At 36.1% G+C, this 22,065-nt stretch overlaps 1 protein-coding gene across 1 annotated transcript in view; it reads left to right on the forward strand.

Moving 5' to 3' along the window:
* CNGA1 (cyclic nucleotide gated channel subunit alpha 1) overlaps positions 1–22,065 on the forward strand; it is a 53,720-nt gene that overhangs the window by 11,809 nt on the left and 19,846 nt on the right. Inside the window, exon 2 of the mRNA XM_082390575.1 lies at positions 5,944–9,154. The gene's annotated coding sequence lies outside the window, so the exon portion shown is untranslated. The remainder of the gene's footprint in view (positions 1–5,943; positions 9,155–22,065) is intronic.

The following is a 22,065-nucleotide window of genomic DNA, read 5'->3' on the forward strand; positions in this document are numbered from 1 at the left end:
ATTGCTATGTCTTCAGGTTTACCGAGCCTATCTTCTGTATTCTTTATTCCACTGAATAGACATCTGATGAATTTTTCATTTCAGATAGTCTAATTTTAACTTCTAAAAGTTCCCTTTGTTATTTTTCATGTCTTTCATATTTGTTTATTCATTATGTACATTTTATTTTAAATTCCTGAGCATATTTATGATACATATTTTAAGGTCCTTGTTTGCTAATTCCATCGTCTCTGTCACTTCTAGATCTGCAACTATTGAATGACTTTTCTCCTGCTTATAGATCACATTTTTCTGTTTCTTTCTGTGTCTAGTAATTTCTGACGGAGTGCCAAACTTTATGAAGTTACATTGCGAAGTTTTTGGATTTTTGTTTCCTCTCTAAAAGAGAGAAAGGGAGATGAGTTACTTGGAGATTAGCTGGATCCTTTACAAGTTTGTTTGAAGATTTGTTATGGTAGATGAAAATATCCTTTACACTAGATCTACTTTAGCGCTACTACTAAAGTGTGGCTTTCCTGTGTACTCTATTAATGCCTGGGTGTTCAGTGAGATCTCTCCACGCTGACAGGTAGAAACTTGACTATATCCACGGTCTGTGTGAACTCTGGGAATTATTTAACATTTAGTTCCCTGGCAGTTTTTCACTGCCCAGGCTGTGGGGTTCCAGCCTAGGCATGTGCAGTATTCCACCAAAGACTTGAAAAGACCCCTCCGCAGACTTTTGGAGCTCTTTCTCTACACAACTTCCTCCTCTCTAGTACTCTGCTCTGCAAATTCTAGCTACTTTGGTCTCCAAGATCATGTTTCTGACTCCTCAACTGAGTAAGACTGTAGGGCTGTGCTTGGTTTCTTACGTCACAGTTCATACATTGCCTCTGAGCAGGGTTCAACTCATTTTTTCACCCTCTCTCAAGTATCACACTCCTGTGCTGCCTGTTGCCCAATAATTTGAAGACAATCATTTCATATATTTTGCTCATTTTGGAGTCAAGCTACTTTTTCATGAGCAAAAGCTAAGTCCACAGTTCAGGTGATTTGTGGGAGCCTAATGCAATGTTTGAACATGATATTTAAAATTCATGATTTATTTCTGAATCTGAGTATCATTTTGTGAGTTGTATTGACAGACAAACAGTACGAAGTTTCTCCACATAGAAATTAATAAAAAATCTATGATGACTTAAGAAGTGTTATCTAACTTGGCACTACTGTCAATAGAACACAACCCCCTCTCTGTGATAGATTACTTCCCTACTCTGAATCCTTCTGAGCCCTTCTGTATTTAATTATGTTGCTTAACTAGAAATTTGATACTCTAACAGTGAATTATTAATTAATTAATAATGAACTCCAGGAACTATCTCTCAGTAAATAATATCTTAATAGTTATCATAGTTGAGGTCCTGATTTGTGCTAGACCTCTGGGAAGAGTTTTATGTAGATTATCTCTAATTACCATAAACTGATAAAAAGGATCCCTACCATTATACCCATGAAAAAAACAGAGGCCCAAGACCTCAGTACTGTTGCTAATTGGCAGAGCCAGGGTGCAAGTCTACATTAGCTTAACTCCAAAGTCTATTAAATTTTCAATATTCCAAGCAGCTGTTAACGTCAGGTGCTAAAATTCCATCACTCAGCTTCTTCTAGACATATAAGAGAATTAATCAAAATTCTGTCAGTTTTTAAGGTCAGTTAAATTCAGACATAATAATACATATTTTATTTATTTTAAATTGCATAATAATTTATGAAGAGTCTTGTAATTTCAGTTACAATAGCAAGATGATAACTTGATATGTGCAAGTCTTAGGGGTAGGACTGTGGCTATGTAGGTTCTAAAATCCTATTTTATTTATTCATTCAGTGGGTCTGGTTTTACAGATTGGATGCTTATAATCTGTAATTAGTGTGTTTTCTCCCTGTAAACAAATTTACCTGAGAAGCTAAATTATAATTAAGGAGTTAGTTTGCTCATTAGCAGAAATCTAGCCATACATTGAGCACCTCATTTGTGGAAGACAGTTTACTATATTATATATATATATATATATATATATATATATATATATATATATATATATATGTATATGTATATATAATGTAATATACATGTATATATTTGTGTGTTTCAAAGCTTTTGTTTAGTTTTTATTGAAGTATATTTGATTTACAATGTTGCCCCAATCTCTGCTGTACAGCAAAGTGACTCAGTTATACACATATAGACATTCTTTTTTTTTAATATTCTCCTCCATTATGGTTTATCACAGGATATTGAATATAGTTCCCTGCTCTATAGAGTAGGACCTTGTTTTTAGATAGATCTTTTAACTAAGAAATAGAGTTTTTTTGTTCTTTTTTTTTCATTTTTGAAAATTGAAGTATAGTTGATTTACAATGTTTCAGGCGTACAGCAAAGTGATTGTTTTATATATATATGTGTATATATCTTCTTTTTCAGATGCTTTTCCATTATAGGTTATTATAATATATTGAATATAGTTCCTTGTGTTATACAGTAGGTTCTTGTTGTTTAGCTCTTTTGAATATAGCAGTGTGTATCTGTTAATCCTAAATTCCTAGTTAATCCCTCCCCTGCTTCCCCTCTAGTAACCAGGAGTTTATTTTCTATTTCTGTTTTGAAAATAAATTCATTTGTATCAGGTTTTCAGATCCCACACATAAGTGATATCACATGATAAGAAATAGAGAAGTTTTATAACTTGCCATATAGGTAACACAGCTAGCAAGTGGAAGAGCTGGAATTTGAACCAAAGTGTTTCTAACATCCTAAGCTGATATTCCTGACTGTTAAGCTAGACTGCCTCTCATAGTGAGTGATCTTATTTTTTTCTTAACTGAATAAGAACAATAGTGTTTTCTCAATCTTGCACATTTTACATATTTTGGACTCTGAGTTTACTAAATAAAGAAGAGTTAACAGGTACTTAATAAATGTATATTAAATTAGTACATTGATACATATGAGCTATTTGGGGGAGGCAAATTGATGGAAATCATGGATCATCTCAGAAAAGAACACATTTTCCTGTATATACCAAATCATGTTACAGTATCATGGGGTCCTGGACCCCCAAATTCTGCCAATGGAATTTGTTTGAGAACCTTTGCATTCAAAGGGCAGTGAAAGGCAGTTCTACTGTTTATCTCTTTATCAATATTGCTACTCTCAGAACTATACAGCCTCCACTTCCTCTTGCTGGAATCCTGATTAATAAAGTAAGTACAGGTACAAGAAAATACATAAGTTTTTCATCCATCCATTTCAATATTACTGAGGCACTGACATGCACTAATGCCTTATTTTCCAAACAGAACCCCCCATGTCCCTCTATCCCCATCATGTTCTTCTTGGTGTCCTTCTTATCTCATTAAACTGCAACCTCTTCTTTAGTTGCTTAGGTCTAAAAAAATCTAAAGTCAACCTTAACTCCACTCTTTCACTCACAGCCCACATCCAATCAATCAGCAAATCTTATTGCCTCTATCTTAAAAATATATCCCCTTCTCATCACCTCCACTTCTGCCATCCTAGTCTGCACCACTGCCATCTCTCACTGAATTGCTCTGATAGCCTCCTAACTGTTCTCCACGTGATCTGTCCTCTAAGACCTTAACTACTACCCCTCCTGCCCTTGCTTCCTCTAACTTAGCCACCTGGCCTCCTTGATGTTCTTTAAATACTGGAAGCACAGTCCTGTCTTTGGGCTTGGCACATGTTTTCTTACCAGGCAGGATCTTCCCCCCAGGACTGGGCATGACCAGCTCTGTGCCTACCTTGAGGTCTCTGCTAGATGAGATCTTCCCTGAATACCCCATCTAAAACAGTCCTGCCCCATCCCCACACCATTCTCTATCCCCCTGCTTTGCTTTATCATATTACTACTCACCGTCTGACTTCTTCTGTGTTTACTGCTTTGTTTATTGTCTTTCCTACCCCATTAGAATGTATACTTCACGAGGGCAGGAGCTTAGTTACATCTACTATTGACTTCTCAGTGCTTAGATGGGAGCCTGGCAGTGAATATCTGTTGAATGAATGACTATGCATGGCATTGAGCTAGACACTGGAGATACAGTAATGAACAACTCAGACACAGTCCCTGCCCTCGTGGAGTTTACAGTTCTTATAGGGGAGACAGACATTAAACAATGACTTACTTACATGAGATTTAATTATTATGGTTATAAGTGCTGAGGAGACATCATTGACCACTCTGACTGCAGGTCTTGGTGTGCTGGAAGACAGACTATCAAATATTTAATAATTTAGGACCAAGAGCCAGAATCCCTTGAATCACACAATTTTTGAAATGAAAATACGAAAGAATCAATGTCATGCAAATGAGCATCTATAGTTAGAGGCAGTTTAAATAGGATTATAAAGATTTAGAGGGAGCTGACAAAGCAAGGCCGGGAACCAGACTAAAAGTAGCCTACTAACCAGATAATCCAGTGTGGCTCTGTTCTTTCTATCAGTCAAGGTTACTGCAGGTCCCAGGAAAAGAAATCCATTGATAGATAGACTGGGTCAAGCTAATCATACTTTGAAGGGGAAAACAAAACAAAATTAAACATACTCTTACCCTTTTAAACTTGGGTAAATCAGAAAGATATCCTAGTATGTGTGTTATATATATAAAACAACATTTCTACTTACCTTCCATTTCAGCAAAGAGATCATTTTCCCCCGAAAGTTTTCTCGCCCAGCTCCTTTCCTCCCCAAATCTTAGGGCTCCTTGTATGTGCTTCCTCAGCTCTTGATCACGCTGTGTTGTAAGCATCTCTTCCTTTGCCTGTCTCCCTCCTGTGTATAATCTTTAAAGAAAGGGCTTGCGTGTGCTCACAGACCTTAGAACAGCGCCCAGCACAGTGTGGTGCTCGGAAATTACATGTTGAATGAGTTCTATGCCTTTCTGAAGGATTATTATTTCACATTGTTAAGTACTCTACACAGAAAACACAGACTTACATTTAAAAACAACAGAAATGAATTATTTCATTTGGTCACACTCTGCTAGAATTATATAATAAATTATTTAGAAACAAGGTATAAATAATGGCTCTGTATCTTTACCTGTTAGTTATTTAATAGCCACATGTACCTGGCTATCAAAAGTTCAATTGCAACATGTTGAATACAGGTAAGGCCTAAGCAATATGCTGAAAAGCTCCAGTTTAGAGAAAGTGAAAGGAAGAGAGAGCACATTATTGTGTCCTCTTGTATCATACGCTATAATTTTACTCCATTTTGCCTCACAAAAACCTACTGAGGGAGGTTTTATATTTCCATTTTACAGATAAGGAAATTGAGGCTCAGAAAGGTTAAATCATTTTTCCAAGACTACACAACTAATAAGTGTCACCCTAAGAATCAAAAATATTCAGTTCATCCTTATTTACAGTTTTGGATGGGAAAAGTGCATGAAGGAAGTGTGAGAGCTAGTAAGAGAAGGTGCATTCGAGATAAAACAAAACAAATGAGTCATTCAAAGAGGTGAAGAATTTCCTGAGTGTTTGTGTGTGATTCATTGGGGGAAGAGCTATTTTATAATGGCCAGTTCTATGAAGTTTTATGAGGTCAACCAGGAGTTAAGCTGGCAGGAGGAAGAAACATTATTAGAATTATTGCTCCAACTCTTTTATTTAATTCATTGAATCATTTAAGAGAGTTTCAAATAACAAGCAATCCATGATGAAATGAATAGCCCATGGCTGTATGTGGGAGCAAGTTCCTAATCTTGTCATCTTGTTTTATCTTTAGGTATATTTGTTTTAGGTACATCTTTCGTGTATGAGGTAAGACTAAAAAAGATTGCTCTAAATAACGCTAGTATACTTCCTAACCATAAAATGTATTTCCTTTCTTTCTTTCTTTTTTTTTTTTTTGGCTGCCCCACGTGGCTTGTGGGATCTTAGTTCCCCAACCAGGGATCGAACCCGGGCCCTCGGCAGTGAAAGCACAGAGTCTTCACCACTGGACCACCAGGGAATTTCCAAGAAGATGTATGTTCAACTTTTAAAAGAAAACATGCAAATTTATGACAGTAAACTAATTATTGTAAAATAAAGCTTACCTCTGCTCTTTGTCTTTTAAAAATTATGGTAATAGTCACTTATCAAGTGTTTACCATGCTTCAGGAAGTGTAATAAATTCTTCATATTACTATATCTCATTTTAATCCTCAGAACATATCTGCAAGATATTATCATGCCCATTCCATGGCGACTGAAACTGAGGCCCAGGAGGTTCACTACCATACTCCGAGTCCCAGAGCTAGTGAACGGTGGGGCTGAGGTTCAAACCTGGCCTGTGGCTCCAAAATCTCCTCATATAAACCTAGCATGGTGTCACAGAAACCACGCCACCGGAAGGTAGGTGGCCATAGTTGGTATAAGAGAGGCAGGGGTAAAGTGAACATTGAGTTTAAGAACAAAAGGGTCTTTCATTTTAGACAACAAGTATAATTTTCTGAAAACCCTTACTTCCAGGAAGTAATATCTAACTAAGTATATTAAGGAGGTCTACAGAGGGTCTGAGTACTTTCATGAATGATAGATGCCAATTAGGTGATTAAGGAGCATTTAAAATATTTCAAGGAGAAAAGTTCTTAGATGTGAAGGACATAAGATGAAAGGTAATAATAAAAACTATCAGTTCTGAGCACTTCTGTGCAAGTAATGTGCTAAAGGGTTTACAGGTGTGACCAACTTATAGATGAGACATTGAATCACAGTTGGTGAGAAACAACAGTGTTTCTCATGTATGGTGCTCTTTGCCGTTGCTGTTAGAGACATGTTGCTAAAATGGGTGACTTGACCTGATTTTTCATGTTCTTACCTTCCAGATCACTAAGGCAGTGTGGTGCTCTGGGGTTAGCTAGGCCTTGGTTTAGGGTTGCCGGATAAAAAACCAGAACACCCAGTTAGATTTGAATTTCATACGAACGTCAAACAATTTTTTAGTATAAGCTTGTCTTGTGCAATATTTGGGATGCACTTATATTGTATTTTTATTTGCTAAATCTGGCAACCCTATCTGGGTGTGAATCACAGCTAACTGATGCTATACTACCCATTGTGACCCTCAGTAAATGACTTCATCTCCCAGCCTTCATTTCCTCCTCTATAAAATGAAACAGATACTGTATCACAGTTTTGGGATTTAAGTCATTTATTTAGCATTGAGAAAAGTTAAATTCCTTCCTGTCTTGAGAATTTCTCTTTGTCTGTCTATTCATTACTTACTTTCCTTTACACCAGTGATTTTAACATTTATCACCATTTTGTGCTTTTTGAAATATTTACAAGTAATTTCATAGAGATGGGTTTAAGGTCCAGCAATATTACTCAGAGCAAGTGGCTTATTTTCCTAAGCAGATTATGCAACTCTGCTTAAAGAGGAGCATAATATAATGAGACTGACACAATAACATTTTAGCATAAAGGTAAATTGTGACACAAGTGGCCACATTGGTTAGTTTGGAGGAAGTTTACAATGAGTTGATTTATCAAAAACACACACACTAGCAGCTTAAAGGGTTGTGTTTAACCACAAGATTGCAAAAAACTAAGTCAAAATAGTGTATTTGGTAAAGTATTGATTGATGAGTGAAAAATTGAAAGAAGTCAACAAATTACAAGTGAATTATACTTATTTAACTTTATAAAATCAAACAGGTTAACACAGATTTTCTGGAAATTATATTGGCAATACAAATTTAAAGTAATAGGAATGATAATACACTTTAACCTAGTAATCTCATTTCTAAGAAAATAGTAAATAATCACAGGTGTACATAACAATTTAAGAATAAGAACATTCATTTTGAAATGAACCAGAGGAAATATCCAATGACAAGAAAATCAATCAATGAATCATGGAATAATGGACTATGATAGAATATTATGCCGTCTTAAAAAGGATGCTTTAGATTGATATTAAGTAATATAAAAATGATAATAAATGAAATCAGAATTACTTTATTTAAAAATTATATGGGTACAGTTATATTTATACGTGTATAAACCAAAATGTTAATATTGATTATCTCAGAATGGTAAGAATATATGTTTTATTTTCTTCCTTTCTGTATTGTCCAAATTTTATGAAGCATGCTTTATTTTATAACTAGAAATAAAATATTATTTTTAAAATTCTGGAACACAAAAGCCAATTTTCTGAAATTACTCAGTACTCTGCTAATTTTCTTTGCCAGGCGTCTTGGGTATCTCCTCTTTTGAGAGCTTACTAACCCCACTGGAATCTGAAGCTGTTTAACTGAGGCAGTAAACGTTACTGGGTTGTTCGGTGGCTAATACATCAGAAAAAAAAGTTTTGTGAGTATATACACTGTCAAATATTTCATTAAAAATTCTGAGGGAAATTTACTTTTAGGTCATTAGAATAACATTTAGACACGGACTGGCATATCTTAATGTTTTTTGCACATCTAAAGTATGACTTACTCTTTCAGGGAAGCTCAGACTCATCCTATTTTATTTCTGACCAGATATGTTTCAGACAGGCAGTTCTTCCACAAAACACACAATAAACAGACCAATGAATAAATAAGTGCACCCTATTTGTATTTCAGTAGTTTTTTTTATGATGGCACTGTATTTAAAAATTTAGCCACACTTTGTAAAAACCTAGATAATTCTTTCCAGATTGTAACGCTGGGTGAATTGAAAATATAACTTCAATAAAATTCATCAGTCAATATTACCTTTGGTTAAGTTTACTTGCAAATTTGCTAAGAGGTGTAGTTCTGAGAAAACCCCTTTTATCCCTAACTCTCACACATATTAATGAGCTTGGGCTGTAGCCAAGGATAACGGTGATTTGCTGTTATTTTCATCTGTATATAAATCCGCAAATCCAATACTGACTCATGAAAATCCTCCTTTGTCACTGCCACAGGACTGTTTCTTTCCTTGGGAATGATTAAGAAAACTAGCCGTTTGTACATCTTTAAAGAAAGGAAAAAGATCAGCATATTTATTATTTAAAAAAATTAGGACCTCGATTTTGACAATGTTCAGATTTACACTATATCCCTGTTTGTTTAGGATACACCACTGACTTGCATTTCTAGAAGATACAGATATATTGCTTAATCAACCAAAGGTAAGAACTCAGTGGTAATTACAATTGTACTTTCACAGATGTTTATACCTCTGTTTTGATTTATTAAAGCATCAGCATTTGCTTTGTTTTTCATGTTACATGCTTTCTAGTTACAGCTGATGGTTGTATTTTTATTGATTTCTCTGTTTTTTTGACAGATAAATGAATATTCTACTAAATACAGTTTTAGTTAAAGACGCTATTTTAGTTAAAAATAATAAATAAGGCCTGGCAATATGGTTTTGCTAATCTGAATATCACAACATAGTAAATACTACCTTTCTGCAAGTTTCAAGTTTATTTTTTAAAAACTGAAGTATAGGTGATTTACAATGTTGTGTTGATTTACATATGTGTTTGTGTATATATATATATATATATATATATATATTCTTTTTCAGATTCTTTTCCATTATGGGCTATTACAAGATATTGAATATAGTTCCCTGTGCTATACAGTAGGTCCTTGTTTATCTTCACGTTCATTTTTAGAAGTCAAAATAATACCTTTGGCAGATGTGTCTTTCCCCAAAGGAAGTATCATATACTAGGTTTTCTTTCTCTTTAAAATATTTGAAGGTAGAACACTGTCAAATTCATATAAATCTTCAAAAAAAATTAACTCCTGAAAATATGAGCTCCAACTCATTGGAGGCACTTAAGAACTTCTCAAGTGTTAGGTACTTTATAAGCATTATTATAACAACCTGCACACCCCCTTTTAGAGATAAGTGGTCTAAGGAGGTTTAATGGCTCCCTCAAGGCAACATATTCGTATTATGTGATGGAGCCAGAATTTAAATCACCTTGCCTTCTTTTATTTCCCCATGATAAGCATGTATATTTTAATTAGATTTTTAAAAACTTATCAATTACTTGACAGTTTTATTTTTATACATTCAAAAACTACTCTATCATTTTTGTTGTGGCAGGATTACAGGATTTTAAATATTTGTGATTTCATTCTATATCAGAGGGTTAGACATTATTAAATCAAGCTTTTAGAATGTTCCTACTGATAAAGACATATCTTATAATTGGCTTTTCACTTTTTAACCTTTTCTGTTTATATATCCCTGAATCAATTTGTTCTACTATATTCATTCTTTCACTTAGCATTCTTTCTATAAACGTTATTCTCTCACGTCTTTGTTAGATGAAGCAGGCAGACAAAAGAGAATGGGGGGTGGTGGTAAAGCATCAGGGTGTTAACTGTCAATAAAAGACCTAATAGTTGTTGACTGCACTTTATAACCCATAGAGAATGCACCCTCTTTACTCTACTCTTGGAGGATTTATAAATATTGATCACAAAAATAATCTCAATAAGGCAAAAAAGCATACAGGCTACATTCTCTGGTCACAGTCAAATAAAATTAGAAATTAATAAGTAAAGTTAAATTAAGGACCCTACCCCTTAGAAATAAAAAAAAATAGTGGGGGGAGAAATATCAAATAAGTCTTTAGCTGAAAATAATAGCAAAACAGCTATTGCAAATCTTTCTCTTTTTCATGGAGGTAATTTTTTAAGCTATGAAGTTTAATAGTGCTGAAAACTTAAAAGTTTGGATGAAATAGATTATTTTCTGTATAAACAGATGTTTAAGTTTAAATTAAAAAGTAAAAATTAAATCGATTAAAAATTATGGACATTTTAAAAGGGGGTCCAAAAACTACCTCCAAAAAGCCACTGTACCTTAAATATTTTTTACTCATTAATTTATTCAACAAAGATTTTATTTAGTACCTACTCTGTGCCGGTGATTGTCTTGGACAGAAACTTTGCTTTGTTTCCTACTGTGTCCCCATCAATGGGTCAAAGGGATAAATCCACATAATGCCAGAGGCTTTCACCTAAGGTAAGAGTGTGTGGGAATTAGGCAATCATATTTTAAGTTTTGGCTATGGCGCTAATAAACAGCTGGTACTTTCCTACATTCTCTTAAAGGAAAAACAGCATGTACCTTCCCATCAGCAGACAACCACCATGCCAAGATCTTGAACTATGGTAATATAGATACTCTATAGTGTGGAACAAGTGCTTATAATTACACCTAATAGTTCTCAAATGTTACAAATGTTCCGAAGTACGAGTCAACTTAGCTTTAACGATTCATTTAGCTTTAGCTGATGAAAGGTAACTGGTGAAGCTTAACATATATTCTTGATAAAATAGCAGATTAGTAATAAAAGAAAACTTCCTTAACACAATAAAGAAAATTTATCTGAAATCAGTGGGCAAAATAGGAAAAATCCTAGAGACTGAAACAAGCGAAGGATATAGTATCTATTATTTAACAGCGTTCTATAACTTCTACTCAACACAATGAAATAAGAAAAAGAAACAAGATATACAATTTGAAGAGATAAAATTATCATTACCTGTGGATATATTATTGTTTATCTAGAAAACGCAAATGGATCAATTTAAAACTATTAAAACTAAAGTTCAATAAGGTGATAGGCTACAAAATAAATATATAAATTAATAGCTCTCCTATAAATTAATAGCAACTAGTTAGACAATATAATAAAAAAGATATTATTTATAAATACAAAATTTAAATACATGGAATACATTTAACTAGAAATGTACATAGCTTATTTAATGAAAATTATAAAGACTTACAGAGTCTGCTTACAAAGTAGACTTTAAAAGCCATCAGTAAATGAGGAGACGTCACTTGTCAGATGATTAAATATTTTAATATACTATGTATGTTGATTCTCCCCAAATTAATCCATAAATCTAATGAAATCTCTTTTTAAAGCACATTGTTTTCTTTGGAACTTGATAAAATTATTCTAAAGGCAATTGGGACTAATAAGTGTACACATTGTACTGTTGTAGCAATAGTAATTTAAATGTGATCATTAAAATCATGATGGAGTGTAGATGTTTATTTTTTGAGAGTAGTGTTTGTACAATAAAATAAATAACAAAAGTAAAGCAAAACATTTTTGGATATTCCTTATGAGCCAGGCATTATGTAAGGTGCTGGAAACAAAATCAGAGCTCATTGGTACCTGCTCTCAAGTCTGGTGGGAAAGACACTGATAATTGGATCATGATAAAATAGTGGGTCGGTGCACTCATGATAAGTGCTCCATATTATGTGAGTGCTGAGGGAAAGCCACAAGCACCCAGGCATCCTAATCCCAGCCATTAGAAATATTTGCTTTTCTCTTCATCCCTTACCTTCCTCACATGCTGTTTCTTCTGCTAAGAATGCTCATTTCCTCTACTACCTTAGCAAAGGTAGTACTCATCCTTCAAAACCCAGTTACATATTCCCTGCTTTGGAAGGCTTTTCATGAATCTCCCAACTCCACAGAGTTGGCCTTTGTACACATAAAATTGTCATATTGAATTTTTATTACTTACAGTGTTCTCTTGTTAACTTCTTTAGGGCCGGAATCCTGTCTTAGCATTCCATCCTTCCTCTTTTCTTTCTCGCCTTCACACCGCAGCAAGCTACATGACACATAGCACATGCTCAACAAGTATTGAGAAGGAAAACTATTAATTTTTTTTAATGCAGAATACAATTTATTCTACTTTTTACTTCAAAGTCACAGAAATGACATCCATATAATTATAACAGCTACTCTACATTTTCAAGTTCTCAATCCAAACATATAGATTAGGACAGGTCACTTTATTGCTGGCAGCATTCATGGAAAGGACAGTTTCCTCATCAAAAGACAAAATAAATTTGATTGGGAGCCAGGCAGTGCCATACTCACACATCAGCAGAATTACGGAAGTAAAGGAGCAATCCTTTTTTTTTCCTTTTTAGAGTAGCAAAGGAATAATATAAGATAGCCTGACTTGTGAGCAGCCCCACATGAGAGTGCATAAAAATATTAATTAAGTAAGGATTGGATTATGTTATCTTCAAATTGTTTCAAGTAAAAATATCAGCACTTTTAATGTGTTCTTTTGGGCATAAGATACAGATTTGTAAGAAAAGCAGGAAAAAAATTATCCTAACTTTCAAATACTCATTGTGACTGACAAAATTTCTGTGTTATTAGAGTCCAGGGGACTTCCAGTGCTGGGTTCTAAGTATTTATTTGTCTTTTTATATGTTTACTCACCTTTACTGTTTCCATCAAAAGTTTGTATTTGCTTTGTCCCAGGGGATATAAAGAGAAAAAGAAAGTTCTCTGCCCTTAGGAAGCTTAGAGAAAAATTGGGAAAGTGGGACATTCATATGCAAACATAGATGTATGTACAAGGAAGTAAATGCTTATGGCTATGGAATGATTTCAGATATGGTCAGTACATATAATGGATGGTAAAATCACAATAGATTTTATGGAAGATGGAACCCTAAGTTAGACTTTCCCAAAAGACTTCTTATCAGCATGCATTTCCTGAGAAATTCCATCATGGAACAAATATTTGAGTGAGGTACCCTAACTTAAAAGGCAAGGAAACCTTCAGGTAATCAGAACTTATTAATTTTTATGGTCAATTTTTAGAATTCAGAATACTTCTGATTCAATGGGGAAAGTGGGAAGGATAATGCATTAAGGCTTCCACCCATTGTGGAAAGTCTTCATTCTTACCCTTGATTAGTATAACATATTGATTCTAGAGAAAACTTTCTTTGATGATGTAGGGTCTTGCAATGCCCCAGGGTTATAATATATATGATTTTATTGTTATAATCAATACTTTAAATTTATTTGAAAAATTTTCCTAGTTCTGGTCACTAGGAATGGAGTAGCAATTTTTGCTCTTATGATGCTTACTTTTTCTGGCATTTAAATCACTCTGTTATATCACTGTGTTTTCTTGTAAAATGTTTTGACTAAAGAAAGGAGTCTGGAACATATATGTGGTTATTCGGTGGTTTTATTAATCGCCTTTTGATTAACTGAGATTTTGCTTAATGATGGCTGCTTTGTAAATTTTCTGTAGATTGTAAAGGTGATGATAATGGCTATGATAATAATGACCTCCTTAGTGAAATTGTTCTCTCTGAGAAAGTGTTGTGTTTTCTCTGTGAGTTGATAACAATTGGCTTAACAGCCCGGACCCATCCTTGTGTTTGCTATGGGCACACATAGCAACAGTATTGTGTCAGTTCTATTTTAGTCTTCATGAGAATTACAGTTTGCTTATGATCGTCTAATGATAATAATTAAATAGTTGCTTTGACAGATTTGACTTCTCAAAGTGATAGTTCAAGGAGGGAGGGGTTAAAGAAAGATTATTTTAAGCATGTTAGCTCTCTTTGTCTCCATAAGAAAGTTGACAGTTGTCTCTCTCTCTCTGGGCTTGGAGGTTATATAACAACATCATCAACTTGCATTTGTATAAATCTTCACAGCCTTCAATATTGCTTTGTATATATTTTTCATTAGCTCCCCATAGAGAATCATTATAGTAGGCAGGGCAGGTATTAGCATCTCCACCTTACAGAAGAGGAAACTGAAGCTCAGAAAGATCTCTGTCAAGGTCTCGCTGGCAATTTGGTGAAGAGCTGGGGCCAGAACCTAAGTGTCTGCCAAGCAGGAGATGGTTGTTTTCAGGCACTGGCTGCCTCTCTGTTGCAGAGCCAGCAAAGCCTGTTCTGGATGGTTACACAGCTCTGGGAGCATTGTTAAATAGTAAGAAATAACCTTAGCTCTGCAGTTGGATACTGAGATTGGGCAAAGACTGGAAAACTTTATTTTAAAGCAAAAATGCAGGCATTAATTATTTTTGCTACTAAACAAAATCCCATTTAAAATACTACCCTTTTTTCTCATTAAAAAATAAATTAGGAGAAAATACAGAAGAATACAAAGAAGAATGCAAAAATGATGATTCCCATCACTAAAAACTTAACGTTTAGCATTAAAGTGTTTATCCTTTCCATGCACATATGCACAATTTTTAATAAAACAATATGATGCTATAAATAGTGCTTAACAATCTGCTTTTTCTGCTTAACAGTATATTACAAAGATTTCTAGAAGTTGTTAAATAATGTTCTTTTGAAGAAAAATAACAAAATTTATCCTTTTATTATAAAATTAATTTGTGTTCATTGTATAAAATTCAAACAATACAGAGATCTAGCCTCCAGAGGTAACTATTATTTACAGTTTACTGCATATTGTTCTGCACATCTTTATGAGGCCTGAATTTTACTGGTTGCATCAGCAGATTAGAGTACCTTCTTTAAAAAAGCTTTGCACTAATGGAGAAGAGAGCATCATTTACCTTAAAAAAAGTACATATTTACCTATTAGTGTCAATATAACAAATAATGTATAAATACCAAGTATATCATTTATCCAATCTTTTGGGACATTCACAAAGAATTCTACTCCAGAAAGCACCAATACACAGGAATCCTCATACATGTCGAATCATCTTTGGCTATCTTCAAATAATTAAGTGGTGTGGGTGCTCTGAGCTGTGTAATACACAACTGTCTTTGTTTAAAGATGATGCTTTAAAGTCTCTGAACTCTGCCAGCCTTGCCAGCTGAATTCCTCAGTTCAGTTATCAATTTTATCCAGAAGTAGTTCACTGCTTGGGTGACATAATACAGTCCATTATGAATCACAACATAGTTGTGATGATAATTAAATGAGAATATAGAAGTTAGATTGCTTTGTACGCCACGCACTGGTAAACAAATATTTGTTGCTAAATGATTTAAGGGATTTACATGTTAGTAAAGTACATGAATAGCATTAGTAGATCGCAGAATCTTATGCTTAATTCAGAAAGGTAAAATTAAATTGCAATTAATAGAGGACCAGGGGTACATATTCCCTTAGGGGTAATAATAATGCCGACACATAGCAGGAATTAAATATGTGTTGAATGGATGAAAGAACTCAACTGAAAAAAAAAAACAGACCAAGAATATGCACTTCTTTTTAAAAATTAATTAATTAATTAATTTATTAATTTATTTTTGGCTGTGTTGGGTCTTCGTTGCTGCACGTGGGCTTTCTCTAGTTGCGGTGAGCGGGGGCTACTCTTCATTGCCGTGCGCAGGCTTCTCATTGTCGTGGCTTCTCTTGTTGCCGAGCATGGGCTATAGGTGCTCAGGCTTCAGTAGTTGTGGCACGTGGGCTCAGTAGTTGTGGCTTGCGGGCTCTAGAGCTCAAGCTCAGTAGTTGTGGCGCACAGGCTTAGTTACTCTGCGGCATGTGGGATCTTTCCGGGCCAGGGCTCGAACCCGTGTGCCCTGCATTGGCAGGCAGATTCTTAACCACTGCGCCACCAGGGAAGCCTGAGAATATAAACTTCTAATTCACAAAGAAGAAATCCAAATAACTAATAAACACATGAGAGTTTGTCCAACTTCATTAGTAAATGCAAATCAAAAGCCATAGTGCAAAGAAATTTGTCTCATCAAACTGGGGAAAAAAACCCCTAAAATCTGACAATATTAAGGGTCGGTCAAGCTGTGGGGAAATAATATACCTGTATAGAGCTCACAGAATGTAAAATGATACACAACCTTGGGCAGCAACTTGTCTGGCTCTCATAAACTGAAACTAGAATTAGCAGTTCCACTTCTGAATGTAGACATAAGGGCCACTCTTGTACAAGTGTCTAAGGAGACATGCAAAGGATTTTTATTGCAGCACTGCTCATAATAGCAAAAAAACTGGAAAGAACCAATCTTTCATTAATAGCAAGAGGAAGGACGAATAGAAAAAAGGAACAAAATATGATACATATATGTTACAATGTTAACAAACGATATTATAAAATGAAATGGCTCTATGTATATTAGCATAGATCATTTTCAAAACATAATTTTGAGTGAAAAAGCAAGTTGCAGAATTATACACAGGGGAAGATACTGCTTTACACACTTAAACAGCATGTCCCAAACTATGCATTGGTTATGGATGCTTATGTAAGTATGTAAAAGGGTGGAATGGGCTGGAAGGATACACATCAAACTTGCAGTAGTGGTTGCTTCTGGGTAGAGGGTAGAGGGAAGACAAGATTGGAACTGGGAAGTGGCAGCTTGATAAAAGGGCTTTAACTTTAGTTATAAAGTTTTATTGTTTTTCACATGCCATCAAAGGTGGGGAAGCAAATTTGACAAAAGACAAAAGTTAACGTAAATTCCTGGTGGTAGAAGTATGGATAATATAATTTTTATACTGTTTTGCATTTTGAAATGGGGGTCACTATGCATATCCCCTAAGTCATTAATTTACATCATACAATATTCAGAAAATACAGTATACCCCTTTCTACGCTTATTGCCCAGTCTCATCCATGTTTTGCCTTCTTCAGAGGCAGGAAATCACTGTTACCACTTTCTTGTTGCATCTTTTTCTCTCTCTGCACACACAAACACACATGAATATATATATATATATATCTTTTTTTTCCTATGTATGGTAATATACTGTATCTTTAAGAACTTTTAATACCTGTTCATCTAGAAGTATTTTGTTATTTTTAATGACTATATAGTATTTCATCCTGTCTTTTTGGAAGGAATAAATGTGGAGGAAGAAAGTGAGAGGGAGGGAGGAAGGGAGATCAGGACTCCGTTGCAGAAGAAAGGGTAATAATTCAGTAGACAATGGTGAAATCTTGAAGGTTCTAGAACAAGAATATGATAGTATATGCTCCTTAAGAAGATTAATTTGGGAGTACTTTGCAGGATGAATTGGAGGGTGGGTGAGGCTGGGGATGAATAAATCAGGTAACAGACTTAGTCAAAGATAAGAGGTAACAAGCACCTAACAAACCTTAGTGATAATTAAATGAAAAAGTGGGAGTGTAGGCGGAGCAATTGCAAAATAGGGTATGTTAAGACTCGACAGAGTGACTGGGTGGGAAGGAAAGAGTTAAAGATAATGAACTCCAAGTTTTCAGTGAATTAAGTACATGAAAGAACAATTATTCTACAACCAGAAATAGCCAAGTCAGGAAGAAGAGCTGGTTTGACAGGGAAAGAAGTGAAAGTCCATTTTCGGACACACTGGACACAGGGCTCTGAAGTGGTTGCTTCAGAAAGTAAATGAAAGGGGCTTGGCTAATAGGAGGTATTCAAAATGTTTGCAGTGAATTAATGAATGAAATACAGTATAGGAGCCAAGGAGGGTGGTCAGGGCTACTTATGTGGAGTTGGGAGATACCTGCATCGAAGTGAAGGTAGAACTTTATGGAAGAAAATGGGTGAAAGTACGATCCTGTTTGTTTCTCAGCAGTGCAGGATGTTGAATGTGGGACTGTGCATATTACTAATTTCTATGTAATATGTGGTCCTACTAATATAAATGGAAGGACACAGCGGAAAAAATTGCTGGGGCAGAGTGCTGGGGCACTCTGGCGCTTTGGCAGTCTAGAACTTATTACTGATTGGTGAAAAAGTGAGATCCATATCCATGCCACCTTTCTAGTGGCTGCAGGATCATCAGATTCAAGTGTCCTTACAGTCCTGACTCGCTGCACCAGGGTTTTATGGGTTGGGAGAAAGTGATAAACAGAGGAAGTGGGGAAGGAGACTTTAAAAAAGAGGTTGGAGTAGTAGCAAAGCAGAGATGATTTGGATTCATTTCCTCATCATTTCCACCCCTGCTCCCTTTGACCTGCATTAATTCATTTATTCATTGTTTCTACAAACATAATTGGGTACTTGCTAGGTTCAATGCACTGTTCTTAAAGCTAAGGATATATATGAATGAAACACAAAACAAAAAGTAGCCCTTCTCTTAAAGTGGTCAGTCTAGTGAAATTACAGGAAAATCCTTTCTGGTATTTTTCCTAGGGCTAATAGTGGATTCAGAATTTCTACAAAATAAGGGCTTAGGGCAGCCATCTGGTGGGCACTAGGAACTTATTTTAAAGTTATATTTATTTACCAAATCAACTGTTTTTTTTTTTTTTAAGTGTATTATTTGGGGGTGGCTTGGGCTCCTCAAGGATATCACTGGAAGTTACAACCCCCAAGGCCACCCTTTTGCTTAAGTCAATGTTTTAAGACATGCTTTTTGAGTTTATATCACTGCATTGTAAGTAATTGACTGAATCCAAAAAGCACACTTCTGTGGAGAAGCCCGCACCGACAGGAATGAAGCAGGGACAAACAAGTGTCATTTGGGGCCACTGGTGACTGAGTTCCTATATCACGCCTTTTCTGAGCAGTACAGGAAAGAGCTTGAGCTTTGCAACCTGTTTGTGCATACCAGCGTGGTCACATGACCCTGGGCAAATCCTTTATCCTCTCTGAGCTTCGTATCTTCCCCTGTGAAACGGAGAAGATAAAGCCATGCTTCAGATTCTTATGTGAATTAAATATGCTAACCTGATGTAATGCCTGACCTGTAGCAGGCTCTCCATAGACATTTCTTACCTTCGTCTCTTTCTGTGGTCTCAAAGTGAGTAACAGAGGCTGAAAGAGGTGGACTGATGCAGAGAATGGGCAACACGTAGAAGTTCTTTCTCACTTGCCTGTTCTCATCCTGCCTAAATCTGTCATACCCAGGTGGGAAGGACTCATGAACACTTCCCAGAGGCGTTCTCCCCGAAGCAATCAGAAATATTTCACTTCAAGTCTGAAGAACTGTTTAGAATTTGGACAGATTCGGATGATGCACAGACTAGGCACACCTGATCCACTTAGAAACAAGCTGACATTTTCCGACCTCTCGATTGCCTCTTCTAAATCCTTCACTACACCCTTTTCTTTTTCCACTCTCTTCCCACTGGAGCTGGTCTTGGGCATCTGCTGACCTGCCAATTGCTGCTCCACATTCATCAAATAATATGGCACCTACCGTTCAGATGTTCCTTTCCTACTGGTCTCACTGTGATTCTGGGCAGCCTCCACAGCTATGAAATAGGATGCATCCGAGACATCTGGGTCCCTAGCTTCACAAGTTCTTTTCTTCCCTTTGCTTCAGCCTCTCCACCGTGGTCACCTGAGTCCTTGACTCCAAGGTGCTTCACCTCCACCATTGTAACCTCTAGTACAGCATCTTATTTCCTGAACACAGCTTCCTCTGTTTCCAGCTCTTACTCTCTTTCTCACTAAACCTGTTCTTCAACCTTATTGAGATACTTGTCCCCTTGATCTTCAACTTTCTAATAAATCCTTCCTTCCTATCATCCCGTCCCTCCTTCAGCTTAAGGTCTGTGATTTTTTTATTTAGATGAGTCTCTCCTTACCTCCTCTTCCCCCTTGTCCCTCCACCCCAACTGCTGACCCTAATCTCAGATCATTCCAGGTATCTGCCTTTTGGGCTTTTTCCTACCTGAACTACTAGGCATGGTGAGAGATCACAGCACCGTGTACACTGTTGCATCAGTTGGGACCCAGGGATACCCGTAATCCTTCCACAGATTCCTACCCCAGCTCTTTTCTGTTGCCTCACCCAATTGGAAAACTGGACATGGCCCCACTTGGAATCCTCCAGGGACTCCTCATCCTTGTTAAGGTAACAGAGCATCCAATGCAGGTAGTGAATCAACCCCTGCCTTCCTCTCCACCTCTTTTCTTGTCATTTACTCACAGAACCGTATTCTTCATGATTTGATCTGCTGTGGTTTCCTGAAGGCACCCTGCTCTCTCACATGTTTGTTTTTCTGTACTTGCTGCTGCTTCTACCCAGCGTGTTGCTCCACGTTGTGGTATGCTGGACAGGTACCTGCTCTTTGTCCAAGATCTCTCTAGCCTTGCGTTTTCAGGAAGCTTTATCTCAAGCTCACTGCAGAGGATTTGGTACATCTCCCCTTGGGTCCCACAGCACCCCTGGCCTGCCATCTCTGTGTGCTGGATAGCAGCTGTTTGACCCTCCAGATCCCTTTTCACCCTGTATTGGCTTAAAACGACAGAGATTTATCGTCTCAGTTCTAGAAGCCAGAAGTACCACATCAAGAAACTGGTGAGGCCATGCTCCCTCTGCAGGCACAAGGGAAGAATCTGTTCCACGCCTCTCTTCTAGCTTCTGGCAGCGCAGGTATTCCTTGGTTTGTGGATGCATCACTCAAGTCCTCCATCTCCACATAGTGTTTTCTTTGTGTATCCCCACAGTCTTCCCTCTGTGTCCAAATTTCCCTTTTTTCAGCTATCAAATTTTTCTCATAATAAACACTATTAAAATAATAATTTTAATATATTAATATTTCACTAATTTTGAAGCAAAGAAAAAATAATCTTTGAAATTGAAGAGGTGACTGACAATTATTAACACTTATTTTAGTTTCTTTTATGGGTCCCAAACCTTTTATTCACTGTGTGCTCTTGTCTTGTTCCCCAATACTAGTTGTGAGCTCTTTAGGGCCATAATCATATTTGGGCTTCTTTCTGACAGCATCTGGCAGAGAACTTTGTACATAGTATTTATTTCTTGAATTGGACACAGACATTCATTTCTTGGAATGTATATGTTTCATTTTAATTTCATTTTCTAATTATTCATTGCTAACACACAGAAATAAAATGAACTTTTTTACATTGACTTTTTGTCACGTGACCTTGCTAAGTTCACTTATTTGTTCTAATATTTTTCTATAGATTTTTAAGTGTTGTTTACATATACTATCATTTTATCTGAAAATATAGTTTCACTTTTTTCCAATATAGACCCTCATTCTTTCTTTCTTCCTTTCCTTCTTCCCTTCTTCCTTCTTTCCTTCCTTCCTTCCCTCCTTGTCCTTCCCCTCCTCCTCACCCTCCCCCTCCTCCTCCTGCCTTGAAGCCTTTCTTGACCATTATTTTAGCTTTCCCACTACTGTATTCAGAAATACAGATATGACTGGGGTCGTGCACCAAGGGCCAATAGCATAGAGTAATGTTTCTTTAAGTGTGATACAGGAACTGAAACAGAATTACTTAACGGTGTTTGATAAAATTGTAGATTCCTGTGGCCCATGTCATTCCTCATTCATACTCTGAGGGCAGGGCCCTGGAATCTGCATT

This window comes from Balaenoptera borealis (genome assembly GCF_965194805.1).
Source record: "Balaenoptera borealis genome assembly, chromosome: 4".
NCBI classification, from domain to species: domain Eukaryota; kingdom Metazoa; phylum Chordata; class Mammalia; order Artiodactyla; family Balaenopteridae; genus Balaenoptera; species Balaenoptera borealis.